General features: G+C 36.9%; 1 non-coding gene across 1 annotated transcript; it reads left to right on the forward strand.

The window, feature by feature from the left end:
• The first annotated feature begins 2,179 nt into the window (after positions 1-2,179).
• Positions 2,180-2,252, forward strand: Trnak-cuu (transfer RNA lysine (anticodon CUU)). Its single transcript has one exon. It is a non-coding gene; the product is annotated as a tRNA-Lys (tRNA).
• Positions 2,253-13,521: the final 11,269 nt, after the last annotated feature.

Consider the following 13,521-nt stretch of genomic DNA (forward strand, 5'->3'; position numbering starts at 1 on the left):
TTTCTGGACTCAACTGGCATTAGTAATGAAAGGGCCGTCACAATAGATCACTGCTTGGGCGACGTGACACTCACAGGCCCACAACACCCCAACAATAATAATAATAATATGGCCCGCAGGGCAGCTTGTGGCGAGCTGTTGGGGAGTGACGACCCCACGGACCCGAGTGCTCCAGAGAGTCGGTCAGGGTCTCCGTCTCTGGCGTGTCTTCGTCGGTCGGAGTGGACCCCAAGGGGACCCGCAGGACTCTCAGCTCTGGCTCGCCTTCATTGGCCGTCCAGAGGGGAGTCGTAAGAGCTATATGCTCCAGGGGTGGAAGTGTTAAAGGGCATAACGCCGCGAGTAACTTCGGAGAAAGCGCAGCACACCTCTCGACACCCCTGAGCCGCTCACGCCGGTGTTGCGCCTGGCCGTCTTTACGATGGCATCAGGTGCCCATCTTGCGAGTGGCGAGTCACCGCCTGCCTCGATAGCACAATGTTATGGCAGGTGTCCGGAACTCTTAGCAATAGCCCAGTATTATATTCCACCTAAATTTAAGCCATAGACCAGGACTCTTTCCACTTTTCTATAATAGCTCCCAATGCCTGCTGAAACCGGTTTACGGGTATCTATTTATGTACCCGTGAATGGGTTCCAGCAGGCGTTCTACATGACATCAAAACTCTCCAAACGGCCTCTACGTGTTGGATCTATATCCCCACGCACGCCTTATAAATGACCGGGCCTGAAAACCCGAGAGTTTGTAACGGAGATACAAATAATAATATTAAGTACCTATATAAGTCCAGCATCCTAACTCCCATCTTGTTTATACGTATGCTTGCCAAACAAAGGCTGTGGTGGCGTCTTGCGCGCCGGAGATCAATACCGCGCCCGCCCCGCCCTGGACTTGCAAAAACTTTACACACTTACCTATTTCCCGGACGCTGATTTGACTCGAGAAAGTTATTGTCATGTCACTAAAGCGCAAGTTTCTTTTGAAGTGAAACTTTTATTCTATCGCCTCAAATTTTTTGGTCCGTCTTCAGCTTGTCGCATTACAGAATTACAGCATTAGTAAAATTCTACTTTATTTCTAGTACCTACTTAGAGTTCATAATAGTCTTTAAAATAAGCTTCATTATCAGACTAACGACAATTACATACTTAAAGCCTGACCAGTAATATATGATCACGCGCCATGTTGCGGAATTTCACTGAAACTATTTTTTTCATACTAAACTGAACTGTCACCCTATGGCCTATACATGAGAATAACAGCGCCCTCTTGACGATGATCATATATTACTGGTCAGGCTTTAATTCACGAAGGCTGTCACAGTAGACACAGAAGGTTTAATACAGCAAACTCTCTCTATCTGTCAAATTCTACGGTGAAAGGCAAACAAGTCACATACGACTTTTTATTTCAAACGTCACGGACGTCACGATTCCGTCAAACAATTCCCAACGGCTAGGTACTCACAAGCATTAGACATCTCGAAAACCCCAGTGTAACGTGACCGTGAGATCCTTAACAACCTATGCGTAATCGGAGAGCTTACTTATACCGGTTTCTTTACTTACTATAGTCCTTGACTCGCGTATGATAAGTAAACGATATTAATAATTAATTTTATTACAGCGCCATTCCGTGTTGAGTAGCTGAATTAACATTGGCGTTGGGCGAGCTTTTGTAAGATAATTAAAGAGGATATTTGTGACATTTTCAACCAAAAGGTACCACATTGTCGCTTATTGTTGTATAGGTAAGGTTGATTTCAAATTGAAGCTGTATGTAAATAGCGCCTTATTGACAACCGACAATAAGTACCCTTTTGATTGAAAATGGCACATTTATTAAGTTAAGATTTAAAACGCGATTTCAATACTCTAAATCGAATAATTCTCCGAAAATTTTCAGTAAAATTGCCTACAATCCGAAAAAAAGTTTCACTTGCATCGTGGTTTCATAAAACTAATTACTTTTTTGGCCCTGAGATAGTGTCGCTACAAACAGCTTACATGACAGTAATGTCTGTAAAGTACGGATCCCTCGGTGGGCGAGACCGACTCGCACTTATCCGGTTTTTTAATAAGATTTGAGCTAAATAAGCGTTTTAAGCGAGTTTCAAACTTATTAATAAACGTTTTATACCATACCTACCTAAGTACGGAACTCATGTATGGAGTAAGCGCCCGGCTAGCTCAGTCGGTAGAGCATGAGACTCTTAATCTCAGGGTCGTGGGTTCGTGCCCCACGTTGGGCGCCAATGTAACGTTACGGGCAGTTATGTCCCTAAGTTGGTAGGGAAAGTAAATAAGTAATTACCAACTCGTTAACAAATTAATTTATTTAAAAAAAAACAACTAAAACTGAATAGGGTCGTGGGTGGTCAAGGCCCGTCTAAATTTGCACCCGAGATCCGGTACTGCCCTGGCTGGCCGAAGGTCCGGAACCGGAGCAGGTAGTTCACACTCGGCAGCGCTTTAGAGGAACAGGGGGGCGACGGCGGGCGAACGACTATGGCTCCAACCCTGCCGTCGAGGTGGTAGATGGCGTGTTTGTTGTCGGCCGACGGTCTTCTTGTAATTATAACGACGCACCCTGTGAATTTCCAGACGTCTTAGAAATGTGTTCCTGCTCGCTCTGCATTTGTGAACACCCTGTGATGATGATGATGGGACCATGGGAAAGCCGGTGCACCATGAGCAGAAAGCGTGTTTGTGTTCACAAGCAGAGCGGAGTTACAAAAGCGAAGGAAAAGCACAGAATAAAGAAAGTAAGAAGAACAAAGAAGTGAACTTTAAATAAGTTGGGGGGTACGCATACATACTTAGTCGTACCCGCCACTATAGAACAAAGGAATTTGCAATATCTTGCTGGCAAAGGCATTTAGCATAAAATGGGAATGTATGATTTAAAACGTTAAAGACTGAATAATAAGTGAATTACAAGAGAGCTACTTTATCCTAAAACTAAACTATTTATCCTAATATTAAAACGTTCAACACTTTTCACTTACCAGTACGTGGGTGCGGGAATACACTTATAACGAAAACGTCGCAAATGAAAATTATAATTAATAGGTGTCCGCGCCCACCTGAATTAAATTAAAAGAATTTAAATTCGTACGGCGCGCTAGACGACACGGAGGCCCGTGTGCGCGGCGATACGTGCGTATGCAAAGGTGGGTGGCGCGGACTGACTGGCCCGCGGACGACGGCGCGGAGGCAGCGATCGACAGACCGGCTTCTCGATCTTTCCATGACGTCACTCAATAAACCAGTCGCGAGTATAGTCAGTACGGATAAAGTGCGAACGCCCGAAAACATGCAATACCTAATCATCATGTTTTCCTAATCTTACTTTACTATAGTAAAGTAGAAGAAGACCATTAATGTAAATATAAAATTTGATTAATAAAATTGTATAAATAAATAATTAATTGATGTAAATAATTAATAAAAATAATAATTGATTAGGATTAAAATAAAATAATAATTCATGCAATAATAATTTAAAATCTGTTATAATTAAGTTAAATCCTAAAATTTTAGTAATTTAAAATGTAAAAATAAAATAATTAAAGCTTATAATTAAAACATGTACGTGCAACGTTACATAGCTTACATTCTTATTTCTCTGTTTGTGCCATTCTCATCCAAAAGGGTACTTATTGTCGATTGTCAATATGGCGCTATTTCCATATAGCTTCAATTTGAAATCAACCTTATCGACAAGCGACAATGTGGTACCTTTTGGTTGAAAACGTCACATTTCTTGAACTCATGTTTTCAGTCAGTTATTTATGGAAGGGCGTGGCATGTCGGGGTCGTGACCCCTGCGTTACTATTGGCTGAATCTGACACCCACTACGTGCTTAAATACGGTTACGTAGAGTACTTACTTTAATGATTTCAGGATGGCTTGTACAGTTAGCAGCAAAGTGTGTGATCAAGGTTTTAAAGTTGGTAAGAAGTTGCTACGAATAGTAACAGTAGTTACTTGTGCTCTCGCGAAGAAAATAAATAGTTATTTGTGCAACAAGAGAGGAAAGTTGGTTTTTCTTGCGAGTGTTTATTAGTATCTCGCAACGCTCAAGATTCTAACTTAGAATCACTCGCTTCGCTCGTGATTCAATTATAGGATCTTTCGCTTCTCGGGACTCAAAAACACGAGATGTAAAATAACTTTGCTCTCGTGTTGCACATATAATTTTTCACCTAAGTAGTGAAAACATATTAAAGGTCAAAATGTACCTATTTCGAATTACACAGAATAATGCAGAGCAACAAAAAAGGCAACAAAAAAAACAAATTTGTAATAGAAGTATGAAGTGGCAGTTCATGGCCTTCACTAAATTAAAAAGCTACTTTGTTTCACTCCCTGGAGTGACTAAAGTAGGCTTGTTCGAGCTGCTGAGGTGAAATAGTTATTTGTTATACAAGGGTGCAAAGTTGTATTTTACCCGTGAGTGTGGAATTGAAACACGAGCAAGCGAAAGGATTCTATAGTTGAACCACGAGCGAAGCGAGTGGTTCTAAAATAGAATCCTGAGCGTAGCAAGTGTTTCAACACACGAGAAGTAAAATACATTTGCACCCGTGTGTAACACAAAACTTTTCCCCTCACTATAGCGAGGAAAGTGCAACATCCACAGGCGTTAGATTATCTTCATCACTGGAATTAAATTTTTTTACGATAATACAATATTATAACAGAAAACTCTGGAAGTTGCGTATATTTACGTGTCGGAGTCGGTGAGAAAATTTTTGTTGACAATTTTGACATTTCTGGCGATGCGTTTTGAAATTGCATCGACTCAACTTGTGCGTTCAGAATTACATTCAAAATCATTTAAAAAAACAAATGTTTCTTATGGAATTTAAGGTAATTAAATAAAGCTTTTGGTATTTTTTATTAAATTCTCAAACCATTTATTTATGATAATTAATATCGAACGAACCATTATTATGAGCGTTTTACGTTTTGTTATCTGTCAGCAAAAGCTTCTTAAACACGCTCCACCCAAGGTCAAATTACTTTCCCCACTAGTGGATAAAGTGCGTTTTTCCCCGCTTGTTTTAAAGGATAAAAGACGGCTTTCCGAGCTAGTGAGGGGAAAAATATTTATCACTACTGCCGGTTAAATCATTTATGCCAATTTCCGCCTTTTGTACTTTTCAAAAAAACGAAACTACACAAAAATTCTAACTACCAATCGATATCACACAATTTCACGAGAATCGGTTGAGAAATGTGACCTGCGGAGGGGCATTCCATTAAAACGGTAAGTTTTTCAACTAGTTTTTTTTTTAACAAAATTCTTTATTTATGCAATGTCTACGTGTAGGACAAAGTATTGGCGTATTTTGCATGCGATTCGCTTATTTACTTTAATTCCGAATTACTTTGTCGACTTGCGTATAATAGTTTTTTTTTATTATAGACATTTATTTACATACAAGATATATACAGTGGTACTACGTAAACGAAATTAATAACTAGCTTAAATCTAAAATAGGCTCTTGAGGCATTGTACCAAGGATGCTGGCGGCATTTCCCCGCTGTATCGCAATGCTGATACGTTGTGCGAGAAAGCCGCCAGCTCTTCGGTCACCAGTTACGTCAAACAGACGCTTCGCGATTTCTGCAAACAACTTATGCGCGCTGGGACCCCATGGACCTAGAGTTTATTTATTTATTTATATATTCTAATTTACAACTTCAGGTTAAGATCTTTGTAATGTTTTATTTTGTATGACATGTGTGTTATAACTTGTAATTACTAACTAATAAAGTATTTGTAATTTACAACTTAATTACTAAACATTTATATTCTCGCCAAACTGTTACGTTTGATGGCGAGATGCGCTCAGTAAAAGCAAATTAGCCAGTTTATTAAGAAAACAAGCAGCTTTATGATACCAATATTACACTATAAAAAGGCATGCCAAAAAAGAACCAGGCTCGGAAAGTCGAAAAAATGGGTCCGAATGTCCCTTACGTAACGATGGGATGCTCGGGAGCAGAACATTCGAAAGCATACGAAATATACGAAAGCATTTTTGCCCGAGCTGTAATGAAGACCTTCGCTACGCTTGGTCAATTATGGTCAGCTACAGACTTGAGTATGGACTGGTTGAAGCTGTATGAAGCTGATTTATATTATGGTAAGTAAGAAAAATTCAACACTTTCTTAGTTCCAAAGTACACTTAGTATTTTCACATAAGAAAATCACTACTTTGCCAATTGTCTGAGATAAGTGGGTAGACCTATAGTCTAAACAATACACATTTAACCAAAATATCCATAAATAGCTCCAAATTTCGCTTCCTTTCAAGATATCTGAAGTGCCACTTAATCTATTACCGTCATAACACTCGTCCATAAAAAGCGCGATAAGCGTTTTTTCGCCGCTCAAGTTATCTCCGCTCGCGTGGACGGTCCCATGGGAGTTCAGATTGTTCAGATACCTTTTTTAGGGTGTTTTTACGTAAACGATCGTATTGACAGATATATAAAGATTGTTTTGATGATACGCTAGTTGAATACCCTTGGAAATCGTTACTATAATTTACTTGATGATACCTAAGTATTTTAATATAATACCTTTGCAAAAATGTAAGTGATTTCTATTTACTAAAATTACTAAAACCTAAAGAGTGATGTTGGACGTATATAATTTTTAAGACATTGGAGACATGGAGCTACCTTTTCTGTAGAGTCAGAAACGGATGATATCGGATATATGTAGGAGTCTATTTTGTATTTTTATTTTTATTGTAACATTATTTACCTGAACGCAACTGTTAGCGTGTGAGGGAGTGAGAGGGGAGATGGAAAAATGGCGGATGGTGGCAGTAAATAAAATTGAGCTGTAATGGTTAAAAAGTGAAAATATAAATCAAGAAGTGAAAGTGTGTTTAATCCATCCTACATATATATTTTTTTATGCTATGTCGGGGGCAAACAAGCATACGGCCCGCCTGATGGCGTTATTGAAATTGTTGATTTTTCAGATAGAAACGTCCTTGCACTTGAAGCATAAGGACCCTTCTGTGCTGGAAAGCCACAAATATGGTGCTGTAAAAACCCGTTTTCAGTACAAACGCGTTTTTCCTAGTGAAGTTTAGTTTTCCGTATCGCTTTAGTAAAAAAAAGGTGACAAATGCTACGAATAGTCGCGTGATAATTCCATAAGTTCCATACATTATATGTATGTAAAAGTGTTGATTGGTATTTTATATCAATGATTGTCATATTGGATTGTCTCCTTGAGTTAAGGGTCCGCAGCAAGCTCGGTTCTCCATACAAACGTAGTTACGAGTTTGCTCTGAAACTTTGTACTTACAATAGAATAAGGTATATCTATGTCTGTAATTAGTTTATGTAACTTGAAATACCACAGTTAAAAGAATAGAGCGAATTTAAGTTTTTCATACAAAATTTGTCTTTGCTCTTTTTCGTTTGTTTTATAAACTGGAGCTATGTAAACTAATTGCAGACCTAGATAAACCTCATGTTATTGTATGTGGAAAGTTTCATTAAAATCCAACACGTAGTTTTGGGAAGGGAAGGTTAAATTCGGCCGAGCTTGCCGGGGATTCTTATGCGCTTACTGATCCAACGTATTCCTCCATTACACCTAAACCGGACTAGGTCATCTTTATAAAATAAAAGCTTATAAAAACGAAAACGCTGCCTCTTATGACTTGAATGCTTCTTTATTTTTACGACAGTGTTGCTATTTTAGTGGGAAGATATCTACTCGCAAAGTGGCCAGTTTGTGGTTCCAGAAACTACCAATTTGGGAATATTATCTCTCTAGAAGATAACTCGCAGTAGTTTTTTTATGGTGGAAATTATTTATGACAGTGTTAAAAGAGAAATTTTGTTTTTATTGTGTGCGTATTTTGAGTTGAATGTTGATGACAATAATGACGAGTGTTATATGCACATGCAGTCCATAAAATGCATTGTCTTGAGTTATTTTATACTGAATTAATTTTATTGTATCTTTTGACAATTATTGTTTATTATTAGCCTTTTAGCAATCTTAATTAATTACATTCAAAAAATAAAATTGTTTATAAATAATAAGCCAACACCAAACCTCAATCGTAATCAGTTTACCTCACTGAAAGTTTTGTACATAGTTTTTTTAAACAAATCAGATACCAGAGAAATACCTAAATCTGTTAGACTTCATTTCGCCGATGATATTAGGTTCGCCCACCAATTCCTCGATTTCGGCGTTCTTCCATATCGTGAGTGCCGTTGTCTCTCTTGATGTCCCAGGATTTTTCGAAAGATCTTTTTGTCCGCTACCAGCTGACATTCCTCTTCTTGTGTTAGTGTCCAGGCCTCACCACTACACATAAGGATTGTTCGAATGACGGTCATTTGATATCTAGAATTTATATTATATATTTAGTTTTTATTACCCATACTTCATTTAGGTATAACAGAGCGCCTGCTGTATTTTGCCTGTTAATACTAGGTTCTACTACTATAATGTCTATAATGCTAAATGTTATGTATTTGTAAATATAGGTACGTACTAGTACTATACCTATCTACCTACCTAAATATTTGGATTGTTTTTTTTTGCGATAAAAACAAAATAGCTATTAATAATCATATAATAAATGTTGTTTATCGAAATTGACACTTAGCTAATAAAAAACGCTTTAAATTTCTAGTTAGAGTTAATTTCAAGACTCATTGGACTCAGATCGTGAAAGACCGTCAAATTTTACAGCAAAAACCGCGGAATTCCGGAAGGCGGGAACATCTGCGTTCCGCATACCTACCGTGTAGATACAGGGTGAACAGGTTAACAGGGTGTATTTAACACTAATTGCCGGTTACGTCTCCTGAATCAATCTTGGGTTCATTGGATTGAAATACACCACACATGATTTTTTATGCTAGTTATATCCGCTTATAACGTTTCTCAACATTTTTATTATACTATGGTCTCCTGGCCGAAGGGTCAGAAAAATGAAAATGAAAATTTATTGATAACATTAGGTTACAAGTCAAAAATTATATAAAATTTGAATATAAATGTAGTATATACTTATACGTATATTACACTTATTTGTACTTATGTCATGTTATATACATGTTTATTTATTATAATTAATTTTATTTAGACACATCATCAATTTTGCTGGAAAAATATTCATCATTGTCATGAAACGGTGATTTTAGTAATCAATGTTTTAGTCTAATTTTAAAAATATATGAAACAATAAACTGAAATTTATGATATTTATATCATATACGAAGGAAAAAACCAGCCAGGCCAGGGGGCGCCACAAGCCTTCGGGAATTGTCATATACTTGGAAATTTCGACCCATGCCACCGTGGCCGGATAGCCGAGCGGTTCAGGCACCTGTCCGGTAAACGGGGTACGCTGGTTCGATTCCAGCTCTGGACACTGGAGGCTTTGGTCATTTTTTTCCTTCGTATATGATATTTATTTCAGTTTATAGTTTAAATAGTAGTGTGTCTACTTGAAAAACCACAAATTAAAATATTTTCATAGAAAATAATTTAATTTGTTCTTAGAGTATATGAAACAACTTGGATTATTAAACACTTCATATAGAAATGCCTGCGTAGAAGATACAATGATAGGTTGTTTAATTATCACTAATAAACCTACCGTTATAGAATGTATTATAAACTCACTAATTCGATACGCAACTATGTAAATGCTTAAACTAAGATAAACAGTAAAAATACGAGTATCATGCTTAGTTAACTTAATACTTACTACGCTAGTATTTAAACTAATTTGAAATTGACGTAATCTTAAGGGGCCCACTGACTATCAGTCCGCCGGACGATATCGACCTGTCAGTTGTTTCCGTCAAATTTTTGTTCTAACTGACAGGCCGATATCGTCCGGCGGACTGATAGTCAGTGGGCTCCTTTAACTAATAAATAATTGACGTTATTCAATTTTTTTTTTTTAACGGTTTTATAAGGATATAAAATATATTATCGCTTGTTCACATTATATAAAATACAATACTAAATAAAAAACAATAACAAAACTTATAAACTATTATTAAAATTAACCTATAAACCTTTTATTTTTTATTTTATTTCATTTTATTTATGTAAAGTTACGAAAATTCCATACGTATACGTATTTGTAACTCAGTGAAAAATTTTGTAATTTTTATTGGACATACGGTGGCTCTTATGTTATAGGTACAGAATAGGGAACTCCCTCTATAATTTAATCAAAATCTGACAAAAATAATAATAAAATCGATTTTAATGTTGTTGTCGTTAAATAAATGCAGCTTTTTCATAATATGCGTAAAACATCCTGTATCTGCAATAGGATCCCGTGGGAACGACATGGTTCATCTCCAATAGTCAATAGTAAGGAAACCGGTGTTTTTGTGTGTCTTATTGGAATTTCGGACTTGGTGACGGAAGTCAAGGAGACATATATTAGTAGGTAAGTGAGAATTAACGTAGTTTGTGGTATCCTTTGTGATAATGATGTTGTGTTGTTACATTGACTGCCTACTAAGCGAAATACAGTCCAATTGCTTTGCCGCCTGAGGGGATATTTTGTATCTTGATTACATTTCCTACCGTCAGTATTTTCATTGGAAAATGACAGGAAAAAGTGTGTATACTATTTGATTTTGACGTCTTTTTTCGTTTTTGGTTTAGGTTTGTTCATAATTTTTTTTTACCTCACACTGGCGAGTGCTGCCTCTGCTCTGCGTGCGTCGTTAAAACTGAAAATTTTTACTCTTCAATTATTACTTACTAATATGCACTTATTAATGTAGGTAATATATTTAGTTTTTTTTTTATATTTGTATTGTTCAATTTTAATTATTGTTGTTTTTGTATTGTGCCACTAACATAGTTATTAAGATACTCTGTAACTAACAAACAATGGATCAGCTCGGTCTGAAATAAATGATTTATTATTATTATTAATGTAAAACACTACGTATATTATAATGTACATTATAATATACGTAGTGTTTTACACCACAGTACACCACAATTCTGATAAGATCCTTGTACCCCTTACATTCCATTTATGTGTGTGGTGGTCAAAAATTGTGCGCCCAAACCTTGGTTATCCTGTATGAGGCAGAAAATTGTTCTAGAAAGATGAAATATTTTCAGAAAAATGCAAAAAGATTAAAAATTCGGCCATAAATCCTTATACAGCTAAGAGGTTGAAGTTGAACCTCCATTCAATCCAATCTTCAAGTTTGCGCACACCTCCAGCACAGAGGGCCTACCGCGTACACCGTAGCACTGTTCGTAGGAACTATTATATAATCTGTGACCGTAGTTCGAAAATTGCTGGCATCTTTCGCTATTACTCCAATTAAAGCGTAAGTAGAATGACAGAGAAAGATGCCCGCAATTTGCTAACTTCGGTGTTCGCGGTAGGCCCAGATGTCCGGGTCGCCATATGCAAAATTCAAATCATTTTAAAATTGGAACAAATCACACGTGCGTTCCGCGACGCAGCGTGGGAACACGCACAGGTGCAATCGGAACAAATCAGTCAGGAAATGCATTCCCATACCAAAATAATGTTTAAAACTGAAGTTAATTAGCGTGCGTTTGGATTTCAACCTTAATATGGAATGTTTAGAGTGGAAATTGGTTTAAGAAAGTAATGGAAGTCGAAATGAAATTAACTACGGATTTGATTGTTGTGATAGCTGTGATTGGGTGTGTTATTGGATAATTATATTATTAACTAATTGTATGTGGAAAAAATGCCTCAATAGTGGTGTAATTAATAGGGAGATGAATGAAATTAAAATATCTTTGATTTGACATTGTAACCGTAACAAAAAGTTTTAAAAACAAGCGATATGCTCTAAGAGAAGTTCCTTTTCCAAGTATGTATTTTCCAAAATAAATACGCTTGGCTCATGTGCTCGTTTAATAATTTATATTTTGTTAAATCTCTTCTTCCTCGCGTTATCCCGGCATTTCTGCCAAGGCTCATGAGAGCCTGGGGTCCGCTTGACAATTAATCCTAAGAATTGGCGTAGGCACTAGTTTTTACGAAAGCGACTGCCATCTGACCTTCCAACCCAGAGGGAAGCAGGAGGAGGAGGGGAGGGGAGGGGAGGTAAGCCATTTATTGGGATTAGTCCGGTTTCCTCACGATGTTTTTCTTCACCGAAAAGCGACTGGCAAATATCAAATGATATTTCATACAGTTCCGAAAAACTCATTGGTATAAGCCGGGATTTGAACCCGCGACCTTCGGATTGAAAGTCGCATGCTCTTACCGCAAGGCCACCAGCGCTCTTTATAAATTTTTAATTTTTAATAAAAAAACTGTTGAGCGACTGCAATTATCAAAAAACGCACACACAATTCCAGCATCGCATAAAATTAATTAAGCGATCAGAGGTAAACAACCCCTGGCACGGAAGATAGCTGATAATTTATTACCGTCGTACGATGCATTGTCTCTCTTATAGAGATGCCACGAATATTCGGGCAACTATTCGGTATTCGGCCTATTCGGCCGCTTTGCCGAATATTCAGTATTCGGCCGAATGTTGCTTACTATTCGGTCGAATACGGAATCTTTTGCAATTACCTAAAAATAAAAATTACACAATAAAAATAACCAAAACCTGATTTAATATTTAAAATGCGTTCTTGGAAAGTTGTTAAATACGAAGCCCCTTTTTTGAGTGTTTTTTGATTACAAAATATTTTATTTTATTATGGGTCTGATGCTGAATATTCAGTCGCCAAATATTCGGCCCTTCGGCCGAGAGAGGGGCCGAATATTCGGTATTCGGTATTCGACCAAAACCACTATTCGGGGCATCTCTACTCTCTTACTTCATTAGGGGAGATGTTAAAAATGTTCATTCTGTTTTAGGGTCGATTAAATTTGTTTTATACTTGTCCTGCAGACCAAATGACATAGTTTTTTTAGATAAACATTTGTATTAATACAATCAACATATTTAGGAGAAAGCTTTTACAGGATATTGTGGTTTAAACGAACTTAAAACCTTCAGAATTATGATTTAATTCAGAAATAACTCCAGAGGCGTTAACATGGCATAAGGCTTTAGTAGAATGTTTAAGAGGAATAGAAATGAACTTAGTTTGAAGGAAAGTTTTCAAAAGGTGATATGGAAAGAAAAATACTAACGTGTAGGCAATTTTATGATTCAGTCAAGAAAATATAAGTATTTACGTCTGTTTTTTTTATTAGTAAAATCAGTTTATTTGCTAATTTAAAAATCGCAAGTTCAACAATCAATCGCTACGAAGCAATATTTCTATAAGAAACTAGTATAAGTATCGGTACTTACGCAATGAATATAGAGTCAGAAGAGTCCGAACAAGCTAAGTTTGCAGCGATTTTGATAGCCCAGACGGTGCAAGTGTTGTCATAATTTAGGCTATCAATATTGCTGCCAACTTAGCTTGGTCTGACTCTATCCACTTTATGTGAATTCGAAAACCAGTTCGAACATGTACTTT

Source organism: Cydia strobilella, chromosome 17 (genome assembly GCF_947568885.1).
Source record: "Cydia strobilella chromosome 17, ilCydStro3.1, whole genome shotgun sequence".
NCBI classification, from domain to species: Eukaryota; Metazoa; Arthropoda; class Insecta; order Lepidoptera; family Tortricidae; genus Cydia; species Cydia strobilella.